A 13,549-nucleotide genomic window follows, 5' to 3' on the forward strand; every position below is an offset into this window, starting at 1 on the left:
AAGATATCGACGGAAATGAACGTACTGCGCGGTAAGCGACGGAACGTATAAAATGTGCGGCGATGGTTCCGATGCTCTACGTGTCGCTTTTGGACTTCGTCTTGCGTCAAGTGCTATGTGCAGAGCTGCTGCAAACATACTTGCATGCGCCCAGTGAATTCACTTGAAACGTCTTTTACATGAAAACTGGGCTTTTAGGTTGTGTTTGCGCTAAAAACGCAGCTTGACAGTCGATGGAATGTGCAGTGGGTGTTCAGGTTGCCTTCATAGTTCTCATTCGCGTCCTTTCGAAGTACAAAAGCAAGCAAATGTAAACAGCTTACTGCTGCGCTTGTTTATCTGTATAATCGGAGCGAAGTGTAAGCAGTAATTTTATGTAGATTTATAAAGTTGCCTGTCACGTATCAGTGATAAAACGCCAGCAGCTTCTGCAAGCAAACTTCGCGTCTTGCGGCTACTGGCGTGTTTGCGAATGCGAGCTTGTAATGTTCTCGTCGATTTGTGAAATAAGCTCTCTGAAGGTAACGTTGTAAACGACTGGTTAACAGCTTTTAATTCACGCGGAACTCAAGCAGGTATCCGCATACGGCTATAAAGAATGTGTACGAATGTTCTTTTTTTTTGTACCTTTGATAACGTCAACCTTTCAGTGCACTTATTTCCAATCTGTTACTGTGTTCTGGAGTATTGCGTTGACATTGCCAGTACTAAACAGTGGTGCGGTTTTCCTATATTTATTTTCGATCATGCTCCTTTTATTGTTTACCCTTTATGTGAATCGGATCATTAACACAAAAAAGACGTTTTCGAAAAAAAGTTGCGAAGACACGGTAAAAACTAGGTTTCTGAAACGGAATTGTAACATTGAGCACTTCTATTTTTTAAATGATGTTCTTGTCACTGCACTCACGGCATAAAAAGATGTATGAGACTGTTTATAGAGGTGCTGTGCCAGTTGACAAGCATTCGTAATCATGATGTAGCAGGTTTGCAATAAAAATTACTATTTTACAGCCTCCCTGTATAAGGGACACCATACCATTTGTCCCCGAATTGCTTCATGCTGTCAGCAAAATTCGCATTTTCAGAACAGCATGCAGTCACAAAGTAAGATGTGGAGGCAAGCAACATATTTATTTCACAACAGTCACATCAACAATTTATTTCGTCAAGCATGACAACAGCATACCGGTCTTCCGATTCGACTCTTGGTTTCTCAAAATCATCAGGAATGAAATGGTCCTATAGTTTGTCCATGGAGAAAAGAAAGAAAAATAGGAATGTTAATAACCCTACCCTGTGACAGTGCTTAAAATATCTAAAGTGTAAGTAGTCGCAAAAAACAGTCAGGAAATCTATAGAAGACATTTTGAAGCAACATTTTCTGTATAGACCTGGTGCTTGTTCAAAACACGTTATTCATGGGAACCGCCTCCTTTTACTCTGTAGCACAACACGCTCACTTGAAATGCATGTTTGTTGTTTCCATCGAGCCGCGTGAATCAAGCACTGCAGCTTGCTTGACATGTATGTACGTTTTCTTCAAACGCGGCGCGCAAACCGAATGAAACAGTGGAGAGCTTGCTAGAAAGTTCGTACTGCGATGTTTTCAACAGCACTAAGTAGAGGAGCTTACTTGAAACATAGGTACTGGGCGATTTTCAATAGCGCAAGACAAAGCGAGCCGCGCGAACAGAACAGTTTACTGGAAACAATAGCGCAAAGCAGAGCGGGCCGCGCGAACCGGAGAGCTTACTTGAAAGATAGGTACTGGGCGATTTTCAATAGCGTGAAACAAAGCGAGCCACGCGAACAGAACAGCTCACTCAAAACCACGTGTGCTAGCTACATAGTGTTCAATAGCCGCACCCAGAGCGATGAGCGTGAACTGGACAGGTAAAGTTTAGTGGTCACACGCAAGTACAGTCACTTGAAAGCAATAACTGTCCAGCAAACTAGTTATTCAAGAAACTTACCTCGCACAAGCGGGTGTTCTTCGAGGTCACGAAGTTTTTGCGGCCAATTCTGTGGAGCCACGCAGAACGTCGTTCACCGTCGTCCCTCCCGCACGGAATAGAGAAAAATGCCTTCCCGGACTCCGTTCGGTTGCTACACCCGAAGGCGCAGCAACCAGGCATGATGATGGGTTATTTCTGACGCCTGTGTTCGCAAGCGCAACGCAAGCGTTGAACGAAACGGCCAAGTGCTCTCCGTGCGCGGTGCGTACCCTACGGGTTCGACGTGCCAACTGAAAGGGCTTGGAAGGAATATGGCGGCAAAAGGTCACGTGACACGAGCGCCCCAATCACCGGTGGCCACGGCAGGCGGCGGCGCGCGGAAAACAAATGCGATACTCTAAAATTTTTCCAGTGACTCTAGGGATGCGCGGAGGCGAGCGCCACCTGGTGGTGTTGCAAGAAACCCAGTGGCGCGTGCGGGCAAGACCATAGCCGCAGCAGCAGCAGTGCCCGGAAAGTCGGGAGAAGAGGCGAAGAAAGTCAAAAAGCTTCCCTTGGCAGCAGCAGCAGCAGAAGCAGCAGTCATGGTCAGTGAAGTCCCGGGAGGGTTCGCAGCGAAGCTTTATCACCTGACGCGAGTTTCGATTACTGTTATCGGAATATTCACATTGGAGGTCGCAGGGGGATACTTCCCCGTAGGGCAACGCTGCTTCTCGCATCTGCCGGTGACCGCGGCTCTTTTCACTTCTTGCTCCGGCAACAAATGTTATGGTGTCGCTCTTGCGAGTGCGGCCGCGTGCGACGCTGTCAGTTTGCGATACTGCACGTACGCCCTTGTTTCTTTCCAGCACGCGGGCAAGCATGTGGTTGCCGACCATGCATACTGAACACTGCAAAGAGACACACCATCAGATTCGGTGCTTGAAGAAACTCTTAAAGGTGGCCGCGCTTATCGGCACAGGCAAGAAGAAGAAGCGTGGCCCTATATACGGGGCCACTAGTTGGAGAGGGCGGGTCCTCCACCTCCTCCAACGCAACAGAATATAAAAACAGTGATCAAACAAAACACGAACATGACGTGAAGTGCGGTGTCGTCCGCTTCTTGGGGAACAGCCAGGAAGAGCTACCACCACTTGCAATTTGAGTGACATTTGCGGGTGAGAAGAGTCTATCAGCATCTGTCATCGCTATAACGACATTTTGCTCTGCCACATCTTATATCACCAGGAGCAAGATCATAGCAGCGCCCGGAAAGTCGGGAGAAGAGGCAAAGAAAGCGGCGCTTAATTTTACACACTTTAGCGGTCCTAAACGATTCACTGTGCTAATGAATCTTCAATCAAGGGCTGTGATAGTGAACGTTCACGTGAGCTTCTGAATGTAGTCCATCAGGTATGGTGTTGTCTTGCGCTGTTTTGGCAAATACGAGCCTGTCCGGAATGGGGTGGTGGAGAATGGAGTGCCACAATGCAGTCGGAGGCGGCATACTTACCGGATATGGTGCTGGTCTAGGTATGTGCAAGCCGCTGATCAGAACGAGATAACTTCGCGCAGCGGTTAGCACGTCCGACCACCAGTCCCGCCTGGACCTCAACATGCATGTGGGTTCATCTTCGGCTGCCATCGGTTGTTTGGGCACAACTTTCTTTCTTTCAGTTCATTTTTTTGCCGGTGTATCCCTTAGCCTTTGTCGTGCGCATGTTTATACTAACACTCCCTTTCTGTGTCTGTGTGTGGCGGCACAAGAGAGTTAATAAGTAGGCTAGTCTGGCACACATTCAGTCGTGGGTTTGGTTCCCAGCAGTGCCACTGGTAAAAAAAAGAAGAAAGAATAATTTATTATATCATTTGTGCGAAGGAGAAACAAGATAATATGGCAGTGTAAGACGAACAAGTTCACCACTGAATTGCCTGGAACGACATGGCATATATAGTTAGGGAGCGAAGGAAACGGACAGGCATGGACACTGTGCAAACACTTTTTTTTGTGTGCTACGTCTTTTTTTTGTATTCACTATGTCAAGTATGTATCGACTATGCCCTCGACAAGTCCTTTTAAACCTAGGAAGAGCTAACGCTGTAGAATAGCGTTGAAATGAAAGTACTACGGCCAACAAAGGAAAGACGGGACGTGCGCAGCCAAAAGGGAACAGAGAGAAGGAAATGCTAAGGCAAATGTGCACTATACTTCCGTGTAAAAGTCAACCTGCAGTGCAGCGAAAGCTACGAGACGTGCTAAGGCACCACCACGTGCTTCACCTGCACATCGTATAGTACGTACGCAATAGAATTAGTATGTATCGACTATGCCCTCGACAAGTCCATTTAAACCTAGTAAATCTGCGGAGTACAATCAACCTCTCTATATGGCTTTCATAGATTAGGAAAAAGTATTTGATTCAGTAGAGATATCAGCAGTCATAGAGGCATTACGTAACCAAGGCGTACAGGATACATACGTAAATATATTGGCAAATATCTACAAGGATTGCACAGCAACCTTGGTTAGATCTCCACAAGAAAAGTAGAAAGTTACCTATCAAGAAAGGGGTCAGGCAAGGACAGACAATCTCCCCAATGATATTCACTGCATGCTTAGAAGTAATCAAGCGCTTAGACTGGGAAGGCTTAGGAGTGAGAATCAAAGGCGACTATCTCAGAAACCTTCGGTTTGCAGATGACATTGCCCTATTCAGCAACAATGGGGACGAATTACCGCAAATGATTGAGGACCTTAACTGAGAAAGTGTAAGAGTGGGGTTGAAGATTAATATGCAGAAGACAAAGATAATGTTCAATAGCTTGGCAAGGGAACAAGAATTTAGGATCGCCAGTCAGCCCCTAGAGTCTGTAAAGGAGTACGTTTATCTAGGTCAGTTACTCACAGGGGACCTTGATCATGAGGAAGAAATTTATAGAAGAATAAAATTGGGCTGGAGTGCATACGGCAGGCATTACCAAATCCTGACTGGCAGATTGCCACTGTCGTTGAAAAGAAAAATGTACAATCATTCAAGTCTACCGGTGCTAACATATGGGGCAGAAACTTGGAGGCTAACAACGAAGCTCGAGAACAAGTTAAGGACCGCACAAAGAGCGATGGAACGAAAAATGTTAGGCCTAACGTTAAGAGACAGGAAGAGAGCGGTAAACAGGGATAGCCGATATTCTAGTTGACATTAAAGGGACACTAAAGGGAAAAATTATTTCTTCTGTATCAGTAGATTACCCTTCTACAATACTGAAAACACCACCCTTACCGCGAGAAGCCGCTTGGTAAGCCAGAAAGAACCAAAAAACACAGAGGCGAGAGGCGACGCCACCTTGCAGTTCCCGCACCAGCTCACCGTGACGTCATAGATTTTGACAGCGTCTCCTAGGTCTCAGTTAATTATTTAGCTGTAGACATTGACTACATTGTGTTCTAAAGGTGCCCAAGACTGAATATGTCAAGTTTCGCGAACTTTTACTGAGCCAATGGGGCCCAAATACGAAAAATTACTTGAGAAGTCGTGACGTCACATGAATTAAGTGCTGACGTTGGGGTTCCCATTCGAAATTTAAAAAAAGAATAACTTTGAGCTTCATTTTCTCTTGTAATAATTGATCTATTGCAGTGTAATTAACGACAGCAGAGTTTTCAAAGCATACTTTATCAGTCTAAGTTGGCTTATTGTTTTGCTTTACTGTCCCTTTAAGCGGAAAAAGTGGAGCTGGGCAGGCCATGTAATGCGTAGGATGGATAACCAGTGGACTATTAGAGTTACAGAATGGATACCAAGAGAAGGGAAGCGCAGTCGAGGACGGCAGAAAACTAGTTGGGGTGATGAAGTTAGGAAATTTGCAGGCGCAAGTTGGAATCAGCTAGCGCAAGACAGGGGTATTTGGAGATCGGAGGGAGAGGCCTTCGTCCTGCAGTAAACATAAATATAGTCTGCTGCTGATGATGATGATGAGAATTAGGTTCCGTGCTTCGGCGTCGGTTAAACTAGAGATAGGTTTACTATAGTCAAGCTCTACATGAATGTTTGTCTATTTTGTAAGCCCAAAGTGCGTTTATTTTACTTCTACAAAAGTGACGGTGGCGTGGCACAGACGCAGGTTGGTACGTCGCGGACTGAAACCATTTGGACTTTGCCTGCTCTGATCGGCTTCTGTGCACGATAGCTTTGACTGCACTGCAAGTTGATTTTCGGACATCAACGCTGACCTCTTCAGCGATATCACTGGCGTTGTCTGAAGTGCAGTGATCGTATCTGAGCCATTGGCACCCATCAAATGCATGTGCTGATTGCACTTGCAATTAACAGGAGAAAAAAAATGCCATTGAAATGGAATGAAATGCCATTGTACGAAACCGCGAGGACTCAAACTTGTGCATGTTGGCACCATATCGTATAGTCTACAGATGTCTTTCAGATATTTTTAACGCGATAGCGTTTAGAGCCCCGTGTCGCAGAAAATCCGGCGTCGGCAATGCCGCCCGCGGCCGAGAAAGTCATCATCAACCCCGCAGACCCTCCAAATATATTTTACCACTAAAGTTGCTCACACTCATTACAAAGTTATTCCTCGGAATTTTGAGAGTGACAGCCCACAAACAATTGTTATGAAACAAAACACCGACAGCGCATAGCCTTTTATGCTAAATCTTCTCAGGCTGAAATATTAAAGGTGCAAACAATAAAAGAAGTCCGGCCCACGAAAGAGGCCGCGTTTCTATCAGAAAGCGCGCCTTCGTGCATAGCGTTCGCCGCCAGCGTTCCCGGTAAACATTACGGTTATATAAATTGCAGTTCCCGGGAAGTGTGAGAAACAGTCAAGGATCTTTGAATGCTATCGCGTTCCACTCTTGAAGGCGAAGCTTAAGCGTCCTCCAAATTTTTGTTCTCGCAATTGGTGCAATTGTATTTTATACCCTCTGAAAGCCTCAAGAACCACAACTTTAGTTGCGTTACTACTCGCAGACAACTTTCTGTGGCAATGAAGGGAAAGCTACGGAGGCAAAGCGCGCCCAAGTGAGAGCGCTTCTGAAAAGAGACAGTGACAGTGACAAGAAATTTTATTGGTCCTGAGAAACTGGCCAGGGGGAGCCGAAGGCTCCCTCAGGTCAAGTCGGTGGCTCCGCCCACGATGGCACCGGGAGGCGAAATCCCGTTGCGATGTCGTGGGCCCTCTGGACTGCCTGGAGTTGGATGTGGTGGTGGTCGCTTCTTAGGAACTCCTCCCACTGTTCCTTTGTGGCAAGTATAGAGTTTTCTATGGTTGGGCACAGCCAGAGCATGTGATCGAAAGAGCATGAGTCGGCTCCGCATTTGGGGCACGACTGCGGGAAGCGCGGGTGACCGCGGAGTGGGGTACGTGCGGGTTTGTAACATTCTGAGCGTGCTAGCTTGTGGTTTATTTAGTTTTGGGTGAGGAGGAGAGAACCACCTCCTTTCCAAGCGGTAGTGTGAGACGATCTCGTGAAAGGTGCACAATGGGTCTTTCTGGATGCTAGCCTCGTTACGAGGAGGGCCGTTGACGGCTGCGCGGGTCGTGAAATCACGCGCCAGCCGGTGAGCCCGTTCGTTGGTGTTGCAGCCGTGCGGTTGGATTGAGTCTCCCAGGTGGGCCGGGAACCATGAAATGTGGAAATATGCTTCCGTGCCAATTTGACCGAAATTAGTGAGCTTGTTGATCGCAATTCTATTCGCCCGTTTCGATACGCGCGCCGCCGAAAAGGACCTATAGGCTGTACGAGAATCCGAGAATACGAAAAGGGGAGAATGTGCGCTGTGTATGGCCAGGGCGATAGCCGCCTCCTCCGCCTCGTGAGCAGAATTGGTGCGCACAGAGGCCGCATTCACCAGATTGCCTTTCGCATCCACTACCGATAGGGCGAACGCGTCTTCACTGTCGTATCTAGCGGCGTCTACGAATATAGCGTGTAGAGCTAACGTTTTTAGGTTCTGAAAAGAGTCCCACGTTTTAATCCACGTCAGTTTAGGCTGGGGAATAGACAGCGTACACAGCTTATTAGCAACAGTCAAATAAGACAGAACACACCGCTGAGTGTAAAAGTTCACTTATTTTGCGGCTTTTCCCTTCCGCGCCTGGGCAAACGCGAAACCGTCGCACGTGGAAGCTGCGTCGATTCAGCGTCTGTTCCGAGCAACCAAGAAGCACTGTCAAACGCTGCCGGACTACTTGGCGCGGTAACACATATATGTGCAGCATCCACGCGCCCGTTGCTTTCCCTTCATTGCCACAGAAAGTTGTCCGCGAGTATAAAACAAAAATTTAGTGCAGGCGTTTCTTGCATATAAAACACTGTGTTAACCAAGGAGGTTTTAAAAACACTTTTCTTAAACCTCCTTAGTGCTAACACAGCAGCACATCAGGGCAATAATCGCATCATATCATAATGGCTTTTGTCTCTAGTATTCCTTCGCCGTCTTGTCCTGGTATTGCTTGAACATTCTCCAGCAAAAAGCACGCCATAGTGGGCTCAATAGCAAACGTATGTGTGTCGTGCACGTCAAGTTTACTGTATTCAATTATGACACATGTGGTATCTATGTTGTCATGCGCCGTTGCGCTGGTTCACTCGTCTGCAAGACGGTGAACTTCTTTGATCAGCTGTGGTGGAACAATGATTGTCGCGCTGGAGACATGTTCGTTCTTCACAAGTCCCCTTATCGAAACGTCGGCTCCAACGACAATCCTGGTTCTACCCGGCTGATCCCTTCAAACCTCCATCTTACTGTGAACGTCTGTTTGTTTGTGGAGACCTTTGTGCGTTTTCATGACTCTTTTCAGTACTTTCGCTTGTTCACGAAAGTACTGTGTCTGCTTGCGCTCTATTCTGCGCCTTCATTTACACGGATGCGGACATTTGCATATACTTGTGCTCTTATACTTTTCAGAACTTTACTCTTTCTTTTTTTTTTTTCTTTTTGTACTGCAAAGAGGTGCGCCGGTGACGCCTTTACTCCGCCTCCATACTCGATCATGCCATTACCAGAAGAGCACGTAACGCTTTCTCTATGGTCACTGTTTCGAAAGTTCAGGCCAGAGAAAGCCTTCGTGGCTAGCGGAATGGCGCAAACGACGTTGTGCAACTTTCCAGCAGCAGCGACATACAATTACGTCGAAGTGCCCTACAAAAAATTCGAAGAAACGTACGTGAGCTGTCCAGCTAACGCCGCAGCACTCCCGTGCAGCCTGATTTCGTGAACAGGTTTGCATTCTGAGAAACACGCACAAAAAAGTACTATTTTACGTGCGCTTATATAGAAGACCAGATCGATACATCGGTTCGGCGTAGAGGCACGTCGGTTGGTTGGTGCGGTCGATCGTTAGTGACGCGATGTCGACCGTAGAGAGGGAAGCGTATATGTGGTATCCTCTTATTGACGAAATGACGTGTGTCCTATGTCTTCATTTTGGGCTGCTTAACTACGGGGAAGCACGGCTGGTTCCGAGAAGGTTTGAACAGCTTGCTAGAAGGTTTCCTCGGAAACAAAGAGAAAGGCTGTACAAATGAGAAAACTCGAAAACGGTCTAGCTGACTTCATAAGCGAAACTCTATGCAGACTTCGTATTAAAATGAATATTCTTCCATGGAAAACACTTCACGTTTTCGTGGTAGTCACAAGCAAAGCTATTCACGGTAGTCACGGGTAGCAAAGCTATTCCACACTTCTTTTGTTTTTATTTTCTCGAGAGATTTTAAGTGGGGAGGTTCTGAAATTAATCTATATAATTTTTTTTTTTTTTGGTTTCCGGGAGCTTTATGCGTTGATGTGAGTCAAGCTTGTTTAAATTAAGGTTAGTGTGTCCCACTTTACATTTGATCGCGTTTCAACTCTAAAAGATAAAACAGAAGCGCAGGACACCGTGTGCCAAGTTTGCGGCATGAAAATTTGCGAGCAGCAGCCATGTCAAAAGGCCGAGGATGGTGTACCTTTTTGTTTGTTTGTTGATCGGTTGGTTTGTTTCTTTTTGAGACTACACATAATTTTTCAAAACCGCCTGTGGCAGACATATATAACAGTTATATTATATTCCTTGAGCTAAATTACTCGACGCCGCGGACGCTACTTTGACGAGAAACAGAAATCAAACAATTACAAAATTAACAAATTACCGTAAGTTTGACAGCGCAAATCTCGAAACCCGAGTCATCCTCAGCATTTGTTCTATGTGATGACTTGCAAACTCACCAGCTACAATTCGTAAATATGTGCCGCAAAGTAATTTCTTACCGACTTAACTATGCATTTCGATTTTTTGAGCCCTTTTGAGCAAAATTATTTCAAGGCTTAGAATTACGCTATCTATCACGGGCACTTGGTTAAAATTCCGTACGGTTTGGAAAAAAAACGAGGTTTAAAAAAGAAGCATCGACGTAAACAAAAATTAAAGCAAATCTACGTGCGCTCTTCGTACATAAACCAATGAAAACGCCGGTCCAAAGAAAATTGTCTACCCCCCCCCCCCCCCTCTCCGCCTCACACGCCAGATTCACAGCAAATAACGAAAAGATTTACGAACGCATTAGCTGTCTGTGGAGATGATTACTATAGTTTCTAATGCGCTGTATTGTGTTCATTAGCCAAGTCTCCCGTGACGGTGGTGTGATGTGTTTGTAGGGGGTTCACGTTCGCTTTAGAGACATGTTTTGGGAAGCGAGGCAGTCACCGGCATGGCTGACGCTGTTACACCAGAATAACGAGTAAATGAGAGTAGGCTCATTTACTCGTTATTCAAATAAGTAAAATATCATTTACTCCTTGCAAAATCACGAGCTACATTTCTTAAATTGCAATATATGCAGTAATGCAATTAGTTTAAACCTTATCAGCAAATTTCTGTTATTTAGTCGATTATATGCATCTCGATCTCTCGTGCATGTCCGGCGCTTCGAGTAATCCAGATCAAGGACTACATCTGCCACAGGTGATTTTTTAAAAATTCTGTGTAGTCTAAAAAAAAAAGAAAATACCCCGTACTTTGTGGTCACGCGGTGTCCACAAAGCAAATAAATGACTAAAAGAAAACACTTTATTGTACCCGCGAAAAAAAAAAGGACCAACTTGGCAGCGACGGTCGCGACAAGCATAGGAGCCGTCGTCGAATCGGAAATGAAACGGTTCGCGCTCGACCGCTATTAATACGTAGAGCCGCCGTCATACTGAACCGAATTTTCGATTTATGCCATGAATTTCTTTTTATTAAACATTCTTGAAAATCGCTAATTTTCAGAAAACGTAACTATCAAGTTTACAACTATGTAACTCAGTAATGAAAAGACGATATCAAAATTCTTTAAATTGCATCTCATAGTACATCTAAAGCGGACAAAAGTGATGTATTATACATGGTTCTCAAATATCCCTAATATGTGAGTAGGATAAAAATTGATAAATCAAATTTGTCCGCTTTGGATGCTCTAACGGATGCAGTTTGCCAAACTACGTTATCTATATCTGGTGCAGAGCTACGAATTTGTAAACACATTGCTTCTATGAATTTTTTCACACAAATTTTTGAAAATATCTTGTAAGAAATGCAGGCCTTAGATCGAAATTTCGCTCCCAATAGTCACTAGAATTTGACTTTCTCTTTCAAATGCAACAAATTTCAATAAAATCAGCGAAGTGGTTATCTCATAAAAGCGTTTCTGCGTTTAACGTGTATTTGAATAGGCAGCATCGGAGTTGGGCCCGAGCTAGAGCTTCCTCTTAAGTGCATTTTTTAGGAGCGAAGCTCCCTAGGGTGTCGGTCTGTCCCTCCTCTGTAGTAGTAGTAGTAGTAGTCGTAGTAGGTAGCCGCGTCTACTTTTATGAGAAAAAAAATTGTCGCAGTTTCACCTGAAAGGCGAAGCATCAATTGCGATAGCAAATTTGTAGAGAGCTATACGGAGTAATGATAGTAGCTTTATCAGCTGCATAAATTTGGACATGCAGCAGCACCGGCAACACGCAGAACTGTTGTCGACGCCGTCGGCGTTTTGCCCGCGTTCGCACAAAATGCGTGCGGCGTTGGTGACTGTTGCCGGAGCCTCTGATATAAATAGGCACCTGGTGCCGCAGCTACACGTCGCCTCCCTTCCCTCCCCCCTACGGCCTTTCGTGCGTCAAAAGAAGGCACGTTTGCTCTACATATATGGTGATTGTAAAGGAGGAAAGAGACGCCTACTTCTGCAGCCCTTAAGGGAGCACGGCACAGAACGCGCGTTTGTTCTCCGCCGTTCGTTCACTCCCCGTGAAAGCGCGCGTCCCTCGCGCCCTTTCACTCGCACATACAGCGTTCGGCGGCGCGCGGCGACTATTTCATCTCCATTGACGTCATACGGAACCTCACGGCGACGGCGACGCCGACGGCAGAAATCTGCTTTGGAGTGTCCATATAATTGCTATCGCAATAAAATTCCGAAAGTTGTGTCTGTAGCGCGGAATCGAACCAGGGACCCCTCGCTTCCGAACGCGCGGCGCTAACCACTACGCCACGAAGCGCACATGGACACACGCACCACGATGACCATAAATACCCAACATTAACGAAAGACTGCGCGTTTCTAACGCGTTTGTGCTAGCGCGTTACGGCCCGTGCAAGAAGCTGGTGTAAGACGCTGTGGCCTCTCCGCCTTACCCCCGTATTCATAAACGCTCCTCGACTTGAACTTGACTTGCCACCGCCTTGGGCAGCGCGTTCGAAACGCGTTGAAGGCAGTGGCAAGTCAAGTTCAAGTCGAGGAGCGTTTATGAATACGGGGGTTATACTCTCTCAGCAGTCATGTGATGGCGTCGGCAAACGCGGTGCACGTTCCGGCATGTGTAAACGGCTGCGTAAGACGCTGTGGCCTCTCCCCCTTTAGAGAGTACTGCACGTTTCTAACGCGTTTGTGCTAGCGTCCCCTTAAGCGGGAGATGGTGCAATTATAATGAAGGGCGCTGTTATAAAATAGGAATGACGTCACATATGGCGCGTGTCATTGGTGGAAGTCAATCGTTCGATTTAGTGCTGCGAGACTGGGCGAATTACACGGAAGATTCACGGTTTACCGATGATTCCCTCCGGAGCTTCGCCCACTCATCATCATTCACCCCGTGGATATGCGGTGTTTATTATTCTACTGCTGGAAGTGCTAGCAATTTCTGGATGAGGTACGTGCCTCGGATATCTTATACCTTGATATGTATTCTTTACAAAGCAATATTTACAAACCGTGTTCGACCAAGTTAAACCGCTAGTGATGCGTCTTCATTGTTCGTGTTCGTTGACAGCAGCTGTACACGATGCAGAAGTTTCTTAATTGCCCGCGCGCGTAGCACGGCGGATTTTCGTAAGGAGGTTCAATCCACGAGTTGAAGACGAGTTGAAGACGCACTTAGATAAGGACGATAACAGCACAGTCTTGAGAACACACTTATCGCATCAATGTGCGCAAGTAATTCAAGGAATTGTGCTTCGATACATAAAGCAATAAGACGTTGCGCGAGCGGCGATAACACAATTAACGACGTCAATCAACACATCGAGCGGCGATATGCTCTCCGGAGCTCCTCTTCGCCGTCGTTGGATCCTGTGCGCTTTGATCCAGC

At 46.1% G+C, this 13,549-nt stretch overlaps 1 long non-coding RNA gene across 1 annotated transcript; it reads right to left on the minus strand.

Moving 5' to 3' along the window:
- Nucleotides 1–1,115: 1,115 nt before the first annotated feature.
- LOC125947341 (uncharacterized) lies at nt 1,116–2,233 on the minus strand. Its single transcript, XR_007468195.1, has 2 exons — nt 1,977–2,233; nt 1,116–1,242 (listed from the first exon to the last, which is right to left on the minus strand). It is a non-coding gene; the product is annotated as an uncharacterized LOC125947341 (long non-coding RNA).
- Nucleotides 2,234–13,549: the final 11,316 nt, after the last annotated feature.

The sequence above is a fragment of the Dermacentor silvarum genome, chromosome 8 (genome assembly GCF_013339745.2).
Source record: "Dermacentor silvarum isolate Dsil-2018 chromosome 8, BIME_Dsil_1.4, whole genome shotgun sequence".
Classification (NCBI taxonomy): domain Eukaryota; kingdom Metazoa; phylum Arthropoda; class Arachnida; order Ixodida; family Ixodidae; genus Dermacentor; species Dermacentor silvarum.